This window comes from Vigna umbellata, chromosome 7 (assembly GCF_029865625.1).
Source record: "Vigna umbellata cultivar VRB3 chromosome 7, Vumbellata_1.0, whole genome shotgun sequence".
NCBI classification, from domain to species: Eukaryota; Viridiplantae; Streptophyta; class Magnoliopsida; order Fabales; family Fabaceae; genus Vigna; species Vigna umbellata.
This window is the reverse complement of record NC_142171.1, coordinates 35,250,871-35,262,713: the sequence shown is the minus strand read 5'-3', so window position 1 is coordinate 35,262,713 and position 11,843 is coordinate 35,250,871.

Here is an 11,843-nt window from a genome sequence, read left to right as displayed (position 1 = left end):
GTGGAGAAAGTGGAGGAAGTTGACGAAGTTGACGAAGTGGACGAAGTTGACGAAGTGGCGGAAGTTGACGAAGTGGACGAAGTTGACGAAGTGGACGAAGTGGACAAAGTGGAGGAAGTGGACGAAGTGGACCAAGTGGACCAAGTGGACGAAGAGGACGAAGTTGACGAAGTGGACGAAGTTTACGAAATGGACGAAGTAGAGGAAGTGGACGAAGTGGACGAAGTGAAGGAAGTGGACTAAGTGGACGAAGTGGAGGAAGTGGACGAAGTGGACGAAGTTGACGTAGTTGACGAAGTGGAGGAAGTGGAGGAAGTGGACGAAGTAAACGAAGTTGATGAAATGAACGAACGAAGTGGACAAAGTGGAAGAAGTTGACGAAGTTGATGAAGTTGACGAAGTTGATGAAGTTGACGAAGTGGAGGAAGTGAACGATGTGGAGGAAGTGGAGGAAGTGGACTAAGTGGACGAAGTGGAAGAAGTGGACGAAGTGGACGAAGTGGACGAAGTGGACGAAGTGGACGAAGTGGACAAAGTGGTTGAAGTGGAGGAAGTGGAGGAAGTGGAGGAAGTTGACGAAGTTGACGAAGTTGACGAACTTGACAAAGTTGACGAAGTGGACGAAGTTGACGAAGTTGACGAAATAGACGAAGTGGACGAAGTTGACGAAGTGGAGGAAGTGGAGGAAGTTGACGAAGTGGACGAAGTGGACGAAGTGGAGGAACTTGACAAAGTGGAGGAAGTGGACTAAGTGGACAAAGTGGACGAACTTAACAAAGGTGACGAAGTGGACGAAGTTGACGAAGTGGAGGAAGTGGAGGAAGTGGAGGAAGTGGTGGATGTGGAGGAAGTGGAGGAAGTGGAGTAAGTGGAGGAACTGCAAGGAAGTGAACGAAGTTGACGAAGTTGACGAAGTGGACGAAGTTGACGAAGTGGACGAAGTGGAGGAAGTAGAGGAAGTTGTCTAAGTGGACGAAGTGGAGGAAGTGGACGAAGTGAAGGAAGTGGAGGAAGTGGACGATGTGGACGAAGTTGACGAAGTGGACAAAGTGGACAAAGTGGACGAAGTGGATGAAGTAGAGGAAATGGAGGAAGTGGGGGAAGTGCAGGAAGTGGACTAAGTGGACGAAGTAGACGAAGTTCACGAAGTTCACGAAGTGGACGAAGTGGTGGAAGTGGAGGAACTGGAGGAAGTGGAGGAAGTCGAGGAAGTGGAGGAAGTGGAGGAAGTGGAGGAACTGGAGGAAGTGAACGAAGTGAACGAAGTGGACGAATTCGACGAAAATGACGAAGTGGACGAAGTGAACGAAGTGGACAAAGTTGAAGAGGTTGACGAAGTTGACGAAGTGGACGATGCGCACGAATTGGACAAAGTTGACGAAGATGACGAAGTTGACGAAGTGGAGGAAGTGGACGAAGTGCACAAAGTCGAGAAAGTGGACTAAGTGGACGAAGTTGACGAAGTGGACGAAGTGAGGAAGCGAGGAATTGGACTAAGTGGACATAGTTGACGAAGTGGAGGAAGTGGAGGAAATGGAGGAAATGGAGGAAGTGGAGGAGGTGGAGAAAGTGGAGGAGTGGAGGAAGTGGACGAAGTTGGTGAAGTGGACGAAGTAGACGAAGTCAAGGAAGAGGAGGAAGTGGAGGAAGTGGACGAAGTTGGTGAAGTGGACGAAGTAGACGAAGTCAAGGAAGTGGAGGAAGTGAAGGAAGTGGAGGAAGTGGAGGAAGTGGAGGAAGTGGACGAAGAAGTGGAGGAAGTGGACGATGTAGACGAAGTTGACGAACTGGACGAACGAAGTGGACGAAGTGGAGGAAGTGGAGGAAGTTGACGAAGTGGAGGAAGTTGACGAAGTGGAGGAAGTTGACGAAGTGGACGAAGTTGACGAAGTGGACGAAGTGGACGAAGTGGACAAAGTGGAGGAAGTGGAGGAAGTGGACGATGTGGACGAAGTTGACGAAGTGGACGAAGTGGACGAAGTAGAGCAAGTGGACTAAGTGGACGAAGTGGATGAAGTGGACGAAGTGGACGAAGTGAAGGAAGTGGACTAAGTGGACGAAGTGGAGGAACTGGACGAAGTGGACTAAGTGGACGAAGTTGACGAAGTTGGTGAAGTGGACGAAGTGGAGGAAGTGGACGAAGTAAACGAAGTTGACGAAATGGACGAATGAAGTGGACAAAGTGGAAGAAGTTGACGAAGTTGATGAAGTTGACGAAGTTGATGAAGTTGACGAAGTGGAGGAAGTGAACGAAGTGGAGGAGTGGAGGAAGTGGACTAAGTGGACGAAGTGGAAGAAGTGGACGAAGTGGTGGAAGTCGAGGAAGTGGAGGAAGTGGAGGAAGTTGACGAAGTTGACGAACTTGACAAAGTTGACGAAGTGGACGAAGTTGACGAAATAAACGAAGTGGACGAAGTTGACGAAGTGGAGGAAGTGGAGGAAGTGGAGGAAGTGGACGAAGTTGACGAAGTGGACTGTTGGACAAATTTATGAACACCAAAATATGATGTCACAAACTTGTTTTCAATCGGCAAGTATGACCGAATCGTTCAAGTAATAAACTTGGTTAGACCAAGCATCGTTCTTCCCAAAGGACTCACGGCCTAGTTTAGTTATGTGGTTTCTTGATTAAGTAAGACTTACAAACGAAATATTTGGAGTTTAATATGCAAGACAGAAAATAAACATGTATGCATGAATTTTGATCAATGGCAAAAAGCAAAAGATAAAAACTTTCAATGAAATATAGATATGAATATGTTGTTGGGGGTCAATTTCATCTTATCCACTCTCATATATTTTTAGGAATTCAACTGTCAAATCATCATTGTTAATGCCACTCTCTAATGTACCTTTCCAGAAGGCTTCTCCCTAATCACGAGTTCATACAATTCCTAGCATTCCTAATGATCAGTTCATAAGTGCAGGAGCTTAACGACAACCAATATCATATTGGGAGAAATTCCCCGGATCTAGACTTCCCCGTACGTGCCCGTATCGACAAAACCAATAATCATGCATCGAATGAGTTAAACAATGCAAGCATTAAGCAAAGAGGAAAAACCCTAACTAGTGATGAAAGAAAGCATAAGTCTTAATTAAAAGATGTAAAAACAGATTCCATATATGAGAGCTTCAAAAGATTACATTGATTCCCCAACAAACATACAGAGTTTAGTTCACCATATTCATGGTGAACCTAGATGAATTACAATGAAAGAATGAAAGAATAAACCCTAAAAAGTTGAAGAGGAAGCCTCAGCATCCAAGATCCTCCTTCAAAGGGGTGGAAGAGAGAGTGTTTGCTTCGTTCCAGCCAGAGATGCCTAACCCTAGGAAACCCTAAAGCTTATATATCATTCGTAAATTACAAAAAGTCAAGTCCAAGCCCATTAAAGTGCCGCTCAGCGGTAAAATACCGCTCAGCGGTGAGTGCGTGACTTGTTTGCTCCCCTCAGCGGCCATTTTGCCCCTCAGCGGACCTCCCACAAGCTCCTGAGTGCCGCTCAGCGGTAAACTGCCGCTGAGCGGTGACTTCGGCTTCTCCTTTTGCACTTTTTATTGTCTTTTCTGATTTCATCTCTCTCCTTCTTCACTTCTTTCACCAAATTCACCTTAAAACCTGCACAAAAACACTGAAATCAAGCATAAACCTGTCCAGCTCTCTTATTTCTAAAAATATGAAGAAAAGCATGATTTCAAGCTAGTTTCTAAGTGTAAAGGTTGCTTTTAGTGTCAATTTTTAATCATGAAAATAACAGTTTTTCAACTGTTATCATGGACGAAGTGGACGAAGTGGAGGAACTTGACAAAGTGGAGGAAGTGGACTAAGTGGACAAAGTGGACGAACTTAACGAAGTTGACGAAGTGGACGAAGTTGACGAAGTTGAAGAAGTTGACGAAGTGGACATGGTGGAGGAAGTGGTGGAAGTGGAGGAAGTGGTGGAAGTGGAGAGAGTGGAGGAAGTGGACGAAGTGGAGGAACTGGAAGGAAGTGAACGAAGTGGACGAAGTTGACGAAGTTGACGAAGTGGACGAAGTGGACGAAGTGGACGAAGTGGACGAAGTGGACGAAGTGGACGAAGTGGAGGAAGTAGAGGAAGTGGACTAAGTGGACGTGGAGGAAGTGGAGGAAGTGAAGGAAGTGGAGGAAGTGGAGGAAGTGGAGGAAGTGGAGGAAGTGGAGGAAGTGGAGGAAGTGGAGGAAATGGAGGAAGTGGAGGAAGTGGAGGAAGTGGACGAAGTTGACGAAGTGGACGAAGTGGACAAAGTGGACGAAGTGGACAAAGTGGAGGAAGTGGAGGAGTGGGGGAAGTGCAGCAAGTGGAGGAAGTGGACTAAGTGGACGAAGTGGATGAAGTGGACGAAGTGGACGAAGTTGACGAAGTTGACGAAGTTCACGAAGTGGACGAAGTGGTGGAAGTGGAGGAACTGGAGGAAGTGGACGAAGTGGAGGAAGTGGACAAAGTAGACGAAGTGGAAAAAGTTGAGTAGGGGGGAGGAAGTGGACTAAGTGGACGAATTCGACGAAGTGGAGGAAGTGGACGAAGTAGACGAAGTTGGCGAAGTGGACGAACGATGTGGACGAAGTGGACAAAGTTGACGAAGTGAACGAAGTGGACGAAGTGGAGGAAGTGGACTAAGTGGACGAAGTTGACGAAGTGGACAAAGTGGACGAAGTGGATGAAGTGGAGGAAGTGGAGGAAGTGGAGGAAGTGGACGAAGTAGACGAAGTAGACAAAGTGGATGAAGTAGACGAAGTGGAAGAACTCGACGAAGTTGACTGATGCACAAATTTATGAACACCGAAATATGATGTCACAAACTTGTTTAACAATCGGCAAGTATGACTGAATCGTTTCAAGTAATAAACTCGGTAAGACCAAGTATCGTTCTCCCAAAGGACTCACGGCCTAGTTTAGTTATGTGATTTGTTGATTAGCTAAGACTTATGAACAAAATAATTGGATTTTACTATGCAAAAGACGAAAATAAATATGTATGCATGAGTGTGATCAATGGCTAAAGCAAAATACAAACAATTTCAATGAAATATATTGATGAATATGTTGTTGGGGGTCAATTTCATCTTATCCACTCTCATACATTTTAGGAATTCAACATTCAAGTCATCATTCTTAATGTCACTCTCTAAATTACCTTTCAAGAAGGCTTCTCCCTAATTACGAGTTCATACAATTCCTAGCATTCCTAATAATTAGTTTTTTTAGCACAGGAGCTTAAGGCAACCAATATACTATTGGGAGAAATTCCCCGGATCTAGACTTCCCCGTACATTCCCGTATCGACAAAATCAATAATCATGCATTGAATGAGTTAAACAAAGCAAGCATTGAGCAAAGAGGAAAAACCCTAACTAATGATGAAAGAAAGCATAGGTCTTAGATTAAGATGTAAACACAAATTCCATATATGAGAGCTTCAAAAGATTACATTGATTCCCCAACAAACATACAAGGTTTAGTTCACCATATTCATGGTGAACCTAGATGAACAATAATGAAAGAATGAAAGATAAAACCCTAGAAAGGTGAAGAGGTAGCCTGAGCATCCAGGATCCTCCTTCAAAGGAGTGGAAGAGAGAGTGTTTGCATCCTTTCTGCCAAAGATACAAACCCTAGGACGTCCTAAAGCTTATATACTATTCTAAAATTACAGAAAATCTAGGTCCAAGCCCATAAGTGTGCCGCTCAGCGGTAAAGTGCCGCTCAGCGGTAAGTGCTTGAGTAGTTTCTTCCCCTCAGCGGCCATTTTGCCCCTCAGCGGTTCCAACGTGAACTTCTGAGTGCCGCTCAGCGGTAAACTGCCGTTGAGCGGCAGTTGCGACTTCTCCTTTTGCACTTTTTGATGTCTTTTCTGATTCCATCTTTCTCCTTCTTCACTTCTTTCACCAAATTTACCTTAAAACCTGTACAAAAACACTGAAATCAAGCATAAACCTGTCCAGCTCTCTTATTTCTGAAAATATGAACAAAAGCATGATTTCAAGCTAGTTTCTAAGTGTTAAAGGTTGCTTTTAGTATCAATTTTAAGCATGAAAATAACAGTTTTTCAACTGTTATCATTCACGAAGTTGGCGAACTTGACGAAATGGACGAAGTGCACGAAGTTGACGAAGTTGACGAAGTTGACGAAGTGGAGAGAGTGGAGGAAGTGGACGAAGTGGTGGAAGTGGACGAAGTGAATCAAGTGGAGGAAGTGGAGGAAGTGGAGGAACTAGAGGAAGTGAACAAAGTGGACGAACTGAACGAAGTGGACGAAGTTGACGAAGAGGAAGAAGTGGACGAAGTGGACGAAGTGGACTAAGTGGACGAAGTGGAGGAAGTGGAGGAAGTGGTGGAAGTGGAGGAAGAGGCGGAAGTGGAGGAAGTGGAGGAAGTGGAGGAAGTGGACGCAGTGAACGAAGTGGACGAAGTTCAAGAAGTTGACGAAGTTGACAAAGTTGACAAAGTTGACGAAGTGGACGAAGTGGACGAAGTGGACAAAGTTGACGAGGTTGACGAGGTTGACGAATTTGAGGAAGTGGAGGAAGTGGAGGAAGTGAAAGAAAATGATGAAGTGGACGAAGTTCACGAAGTTGACGAAGTGGACGAAGTTGACGTAGTTGACAAAGTTGACGAAGTGGACGAAATTGACGAAATGGACGAAGTGGACGAAGTTGACGAAGTTGAGGAAGTGGAGGAAGTGGACGAAGTGGACGAAGTTGACGAAGTGGAAGAGGTGGAGGAAGTAGACGAAGTGGACGAAGTGGAGGAAGTGGAGGAAGTGCACGAAATGGACGAAGTGGACGAAGTTGACGAAGTGGACGAAGTTGACGAAGTTGACGAAATGAGGAAGTGGAGGAAGTGGACTAGATTGACTAGGTTGACGAAGTTGACGAAGTGGAGGAAGTGGACGAAGTGGACAAAGTGGACAAAGTGGACGAAGTGGACGAAGTGGACGAAGTGGAAGAAGTGGACGAAGTGGACGAAGTTGACGAAGTGGACGATGTTGACGAAGTTGACGAAGTGGACGAAGTGGACGAAGTGGAGAAAGTTGACGAAGTTGTAGAAGTGGACAAAGTGGACGAAGTGGAGGAAGTGGACGAAGTGGACGAAGTGGAGTAGGGGGAGCAAGTGGACTAAGAGGACGAATTGGAAGAAGTGGACGAAGTTGATGAAGTGGACAAAGTGGACGAACTTGACGATGTTGACGAAGTGGATGAAGTTGACGAAATGGACGAATTGGACGGAGTTGACGAAGTTGACGAAGTGGAGCAAGTGGAGGAAGTGGACGAAGTTGACGAAGTGGAGGAACTGGACGAAGTGGAGGAAGTGGAGGAAGTGGATGAAGTTGACGAAGTTGACGAAGTGGACGAAGTTGACGAAGTGGACGAAGTGAGGAAGTGGAGGAAGTGGACTAGGTTGACTAGGTTAACGAAGTTAACGAAGTGGAGGAAGTGGATGAACTGGACGAAGTGGAGGAAGTGGACGAAGTGGAGGAAGTGGACGAAGTTGATGAAGTTGCTGAAGTTGACGAAGTGGACAAAGTGGAAGAAGTGGACGAAGTGGACGAAGTTGGCGAAGTGGACGAAGTGGAGGAAGTGCACGAAGTGGAGGAAGTGGATGAAGTTGATGAAGTTGACGAAGTTGACGAAGTTGACGAAGTGGAAGAAGTGGACGAAGTGGAAGAAGTTGACAAAGTGGAGGATGTTGACGAAATTGACGAAGTGGAGGAAGTTGACGAAGTTGTAGAAGTGGACAAAGTGGACGAAGTTGACGAAGTGGAGGAAGTCGAGGAATTGGACTAAATGGACGAAGTTGACGAAGTGGAGGAAATGGAGGAAATGGAGGAAGTGGACGAAGTGGACGAAGTTGGTGAAGTGGACGAAGTAGACGAAGTGGAGGAAGTGGAGGAAGTGGAGGAAGTGGAGGAAGAAGTGGAGGAAGTTGACGAAGTACACAAAGTTCACGAACTGCACGAACGAAGTGGAGGAAGTGGAGGAAGTGGAGGAAGTGGAGGAAGTGGAGGAAGTGGAGGAAGTAGAGGAAGTAGAGGAAGTTGACGAAGTTGACGAAGTGGAGGAAGTTGACGAAGTTAACGAAGTTGACGAAGTGGAGGAAGTTGACCAAGTGGACAAAGTTGACGAAGTGGAGGAAGTGAAGGAAGTGGACGAAGTGGATGAAGTTGATGAAGTCGACGAAGTGGACGAACTTGACGATGTTGACGAAATGGACGAAGTTGACGAAATGGACGAAGTGGACGAAGTTGACGAAGTGGACCAAGTGGAGGAAGTGGATGAAGTTGACGAAGTGGAGGAAGTGGAGGAACTGGACGAAGTGGAGGAAGTCTAGGAAGTGCACGAAGTGGACAAAGTTGACGAAGTGGACGAAGTAAGGAAGTGGAGGAAGTGGACTAGGTTGACTAGGTTAACGAAGTTGACGAAGTGGAGGAAGTGGAGGAAGTGGAGGAAGTGGAGGAAGTGGAGGAAGTGGAGGAAGTGGAGGAAGTGCACGAAGTGGAGGAAGTGGACGAAGTTGACGAAGTGGGCGAAGTGGAAAAAGTGGAAGAAATTGACGAAGTGGAGGATGTTGACGAAGTTGACGAAGTGGACGAAGTGGAGGAAGTTGACGAAGTTGTAGAAGTGGACAATGTGGACGAAGTGGAGGAAGCGGAGGAAGTAAAGGAAGTGGACGAAGTGGACGAAATGGAGGAAGTCGAGGAATTGGACTAAGTGGACGAAGTTGACGAACTGCACGAACGAAGTGGAGGAAGTGGAGGAAGTGGAGGAAGTAGAGGAAGTGGAGGAAGTTGACGACGTGGAGGAAGTTGAGGAAGTTAACAAAGTTGAGGAAGTGGAGGAAGTTGACGAAGTGGAGGAAGTTGACGAAGTTGACGAAGTGGACGAAGTGGACGAAGTGGACGAAGTGGACGAAGTGGACGAAGTGGACGAAGTAAATGAAGTGGACGAAGTGGACGAAGTGGACGAAGTGGACGAAGTTGACGAAGTGGACGAAGTTGACGAAGTGGACGAAGTCGAGGAAGTGGACGAAGTGGACTAAATGGACGAAGTTGACGAAGTTGACGAAGTTGACGAAGTTCACAAAGTTGACGAAGTGGACGAAGTGGAGGAAGTGGAGGAAGTTGCGGAAGTGGAGGAAGTGGAGGAAATGGACGCAGTGAACGAAGTGGACGAAGTTTAAGAAGTTGGCGAAGTTGACAAACTTGACGAAGTTGACGAAGTGGACGAAGTGGACAAAGTTGACGAGGTTGACGAAGTTGAGGAACTGGAGGAAGTGGAGGAAATGGAGGAAGTGGAGGAAGTGGAAGAAGTGGACGAAGTTGATGAAGTGGACGAAGTTGACGAAGTTGACGAAGTGGACGAAGATGACGTAGTTGACAAAGTGGACGAAGTGGACGAGGTTGACGAAATGGACGAAGTGGACGAAGTTGACGAAGTTGAGGAAGTGGAGGAAGTGGACGAAGTGGACGAAGTTGACGAAGTGGAAGAAGTGGAGGAATTGGACGAAGTGGACAAAGTGGAGGAAATGGAGGAAGTGGACGAAATGGACGAAGTGGACGAAGTTGACGAAGTTGACGAAGTGGACGAAGTTGACGAAGTGGACGAAATGAGGAAGTGGAGGAAGTGGACTAGGTTGACAAGGTTGACTAGGTTGACGAAGTGGACGAAATGGAGGAAGTGGACGAAGTGGACGAAGTGGACGAACGGGACGAAGGGGACGAAGTTGACGAATTGGACGATGTTGACGAAGTTGACGAAGTGGACGAAGTGGACGAAGTGGAGAAAGTTGACGAAGTTGTAGAAGTGGACAAAGTGGACGAAGTGGAGGAAGTACAGGAAGTGGACGAAGTTGGTGAACTGGACGAAGTAGACGAAGTGGACGAACTGGAGTAGGGGGAGGAAGTGGACTAAGTTGACGAATTGGACAAAGTGGAGGAAGTGGACGATGTGGACGAAGTAGACGAAGTTGACGAAGAGGACGAACGATGTGGACGAAGTGGACGAGGTTGACGAAGTTGACGAAATGAACGATGTGGAGGAAGTGGAGGAAGTGGACTAAGTGGACGAAGTTGATGAAGTGGACGAATCGGACGTACTGGACGAAGTAGAGGAAGTGGAGGAAGTGGAGGAAGTGGAGGAAGTGGAGGAAGTGGACGAACTTGATGAAGTCACTAGTGCAGCGAGGGGCTTTTACCGCGGTTCATTTTCACTATACGTCGCGGTTTAAGAACCGCGGCATATTCAGCCGCGGTAGTAAGTCAGACACTTTAGGTCGCGGTTATAACCGCGGTATATAGGTTGAGGAATATGCCGCGGTTGTCGAGGGAGGAATATGCCACTATATGTCGCGGTTCAACCGCGGCAAAAGACGGAAGAATATGCCGCGGTTAGTGTTAAAACCGCGGCCATATGTCTCGTTTTTAAAAAAAAACGAAACACTACATGCCGCGGTTGTGGTTAGAACCGCGGCATATTCCCCTGCAGTTTTTTAAAATTGCAGGTCTGTTTTTGTGATATCCACTACCACAAAAACAGACCTGCATATAAAAACATGTACACAAATTCAATTTGAACATAACAAACACATGTTCAAATGTATTTCAACATCAAATAAAGTACAAAGTCTAAGAAAATTCTATCTAATCAAATGCATTGTTTAAATCTAAGAGCTATTGTATAATCTAACTATATACTTTGCAGCAGCGTTCCTAATGAATAATAGTGACTTCTCAGGAACTGGTGTAGTAGTCTTGAATCTCTGCAAAAGACAATTCATTTTAATTATGTATATGAATTCAACATTTGTTAAAAAATCAAAATTTGTTAAAGTTAAATATTACCGTTTCCCAGCGACTTGTGATGTGAGAACGAACAATATGGGTCATCCAATACATTACATAGTATCCACACTCATATGACCCATTTTGTCTGTTACACTACAATATATCATCACAGTTGATAATAGTTAGTGAATAACATTTGTTATAAAACAATTATAACAAAGTATGACTTTAGCATATGTCAAACCTTGAGAGAAATCCAAGCAATCTTTCTACTATTAACAATTGATCTCCCACCCATCATCATACTTGCTGGAATAGAACTGTATATAAAAAAAGGATTTAGCATTCAGTTATATAACAAAGAAAGTCCAAACATTGAGGTTCTTACCAATCAATTGCTTGTTTGAGTTGTGTGGGAGGAGGCCTGTGCAATGAGCAGAACCACAAAGCATAGTTGTCTTGCATAGACATAACAAGAAGTTGCCAATGGCGCCTGAAATTCATAATAACGTAACTATTAAATATTAAAATCACATATGGAACATTATTATGTTAACAAAGTTGACTTACCCGGATATATAAGGCAAAAAGTATATTTTCTTGCCCCTTCCAAAACTTCTTATCAGACTCATGTTGATATCACTAGTAAAAAATCGGGTTTTTACAGCGCACATTATGCCACGGTTCAACGAAAACCGCAGCATAATGGTGCGCGGTGGCAGTTTTGTAAATAAAACGAACATATATGCCGCGGTTCTACTGGGAACCGCGGCATATACCCCAGTCAACCATTGCCTTTGACGCCACGTATGAATAAAAAATTAAATAACAGAGTATATGCCGCGATTCTCTGCACAACCGCGGCATATACCCAGCCAATTTATTGCAGGTGCTGACTGGGTCAGAGAATTTGAAAAGTTACAGGGGGTATATGCCGCGGTTCTCTGGGGAACCGCGGCATATACCCCTGAAAAGTTACAAATGTTATTCACTAACTATTATCAACTGTGATGATATATTGTAGTGTAACAGACAAA